This window comes from Spea bombifrons, chromosome 3, assembly GCF_027358695.1.
Source record: "Spea bombifrons isolate aSpeBom1 chromosome 3, aSpeBom1.2.pri, whole genome shotgun sequence".
Lineage (NCBI taxonomy): Eukaryota > Metazoa > Chordata > Amphibia > Anura > Pelobatidae > Spea > Spea bombifrons.
Genome location: NC_071089.1, coordinates 85,206,559 through 85,209,917, shown reverse-complemented (window position 1 = coordinate 85,209,917; position 3,359 = coordinate 85,206,559).

The window sequence follows — 3,359 nt, the reverse complement described above, 5'->3', positions numbered from 1 at the left end:
AGAAATGCCGAAGAAAATGACTAGTTGTCAAGATTAGAACTGACTGCCAACATTTAGATTGGGCTTGCATTTCTAACAAATCTATCATGTATATGATGTATAAATCAAGGACTTAACCCTACACACAATATTATCCTGTATTAATTTACTGGTAATATTTTTTTTTTTCTTTTTGCAAATATTTGTTTCTTTTCTGAAGTGGAAAAATGAACATCATAGATAAACTTGTAATGTATTTTTCATTATATTTATATTTCTGTGCTGTGTAATAAAGACATATTGTAATAGTGAATGGATCAGCTATTTTATTAAATAAATATAAATGTATATCTTAGATTTTCAGATTACTTCCTAAATAAGTCACAAGTTGAACGGTTTCTCAATATTTTTTTTTTTCAAAATAGTAAATCGTGAACAACTGATATGCCAAGCGATTGAGATATATCTCAGTTAAAGTGCATCTTTGTTAGATATATACACAATTGAGTTCTAAAGCTTATTCCTATTTTTTTTTCATATATTGAATGTTAAATTATTTCAGTTAAACACGGCATAATACACCTAATGGTGTGATTAGTGTCAGAACACAAAGATGAACGATCAGGGAAATGCCACAGGATAAATAAATCAAAATTCCATCAACAGTATGTGTATCTGTATGTGTGTAACAGTTAGTGTATGAATGTGTTCCACTTTGTATTTGCATGCATGTGTACCATTCACACATTATGTTCATGTTTGTGTGTGGGTGTCTTCAGTGTGTTTTTGTGGATATTTTGTAGAGGGGTAATTTTCTGTGGATTTTACAGGATGACTGATGGCATAAAGCTGGCCCTGGTAGATAGAAGAAGATTAGGGAGTCTGAAAATCAGTAATCCCCCCCCCTGGCTGTAGGAAATAATAAAACCTTCTATGGAGTGGTATGAGGCTGGTCAAATTTCTCAAACAGAGCCAGACAAAATTGTGCTGGTGCACCCTAAGGGGTCATGTAATGTCATGTTACAGGGCTGTGCCCATGTGACAAATAAGTAAAGTAAATTTATGTGTTAGAGAGGGACTCTGGGCCGGACTGGGAATGAAAAGCAGCCCTGGAAATTTTTGGACACCAGCCCCATGTATTGTATCGCATGGTCGAGCTCTTGTGCCCTCATGCCACACCCCTTACACATGCCTATCTGAGCCACACTATTTTCCAACCAAATAGCTATAAATCATTCATTCAGGAACCAAAAGTGTTAAAAGCCCAAAAAAGTACCTGGGAAAAGACAGAATCCTAACTCCTCACCATCCATGTGTGCTCGATAAAGATGACATCAGAGCTCGGCAGATGTATGAGATAGAATCTTATGTGATGGGATTGGGAGTAATCAGCACACCAAAAAAGTAATCATACACAGCAATGTCTGAAGCCACAATTTAGTGGCACTAATAGAAATAGAGTAAATAACACAAAACCTTTACTTTTCCTCTAACTGATTTCTCTGAAGGGACTACAAATTCAGGAGGGGGGTTTTATCTCTGGATTAGTAAAAAATAAATAGTTAAATTTATTCCTACAGAAAGTTAAGTGCCAGGAAACGGATAACGAAATACACACCAGGACAGGCTGTGCCACACCGACACCCGGGCACACAAAAACCAGGACAGGCCCTGCCACACCAACACACAAACACACACACCAGGATAGGCTCTGCCACACCGACACCCAAACACACACACATCAGGACAGGCTCTGCCACACCGACACCCAAAGATACACACAAAGACAGGTTCTGCCACACTGACACCCAAACACACACACATCAGGACAGGCTCTGCCACACCGACACCCAAAGATACACACAAAGACAGGTTCTGCCACACTGACACCCAAACACACACACCAGGAAATGCTCTGCCACGCCGACACCCAGACACACACACACCAGGACAGGCTCTGCCACACTGACACCCAAACACACACATCAGGGAATGCTCTGCCACCCCGACACCCAAACATACGCACCAGGACAGGGTCTGCAACACTGACACCCAAACACACACACCAGGATAGGCTCTTCCACACCGACACCCAAACACATACACCAGGACAGGCTCTGTTACACCGACACCCAGACATCCAGACACCAGGACAGGCTCTGCCACACCGACAACCAGACACACACACCAGGACAGGCTCTGCCACACCGACACCCAAACACACACACCAGGGCATGCTCTGCCACCCCGACACCCAAACATACGCACCAGGACAGGCTCTGCAACACCGACACCCAAACACACACACCAGGATAGGCTCTTCCACACCGACACCCAAACACATACACCAGGACAGGCTATGTTACACCGACACCCAGACATCCAGACACCAGGACAGGCTCTGCCACACCGACAACCAGACACACACACCAGGACAGGCTCTGCCACACCGACACCCAAAAACACACACCAGATCTGGCTCTGCCACACTGAAGCATAAACAATGTATTTTCTACACTCGTTTGTCATTAACTGCCCCTTTTGTATTTTTGCCCCTTGTGTATTTGTTCCCAGTGCCAAAAATGTATTAGCCCTTCTCCATTAAGATGACATATTTTGTTAAAGAAACTTATAACTATTATGTGTTATCTTATTTAGACTCTGAATACAAGATAAATCAGAATACAGTTATGATGGTGACTTTGCATCTGAATACTTTCCATCATGTTAAAGTAGACACCAAGTGGTGTTCTGCAGTTGTATGCCCCTGAGAGCCCTAGTAAAGAAGATTGCATATTAAAGTACCCTATGAGTATGATTTTGTGCATTCTTTAAAAAAAAAAAAATTTGATCACAAAGCAAATCAAAATGTTATTGAGGTTTCTTCATTTTAATGATATCGCAGTGGATCCACCCAGACACCACACGCAACATGACAAGCTGCATAAAGTAATTCACTTGATGGCTTTTATACCTTTACTGAGAATCTCACTACTGAGGAAAGTGTTATTGTACATTTCTTTATATAGCGCCAACAGATTCCATACCACTGTTAAGATACAAGACACTGAAAATAATTAAGATAATTCAAAATGCCATGAATAATACATGAACAAACATACCGGGGCCCTGGCCTTGAAAATTTACTTATTTAGTTATTGAGAAGGAAATGATGCAGTAGAGAAAGATTACCGGGGTGAAGATGTCAACCACTCACTAGAAACCCACTTACCATGAGAAGCATACAACCTCCCCTCCTAATACCCTCAATCAGCATGCCAAAAAACACATCTGCCATGCCTACCAACAAGATCGATACAAAATTTCCCCTCGCTAAATGAATAAATCACTTTGCGGTTTATAAACCAGTGAGAAAAAAT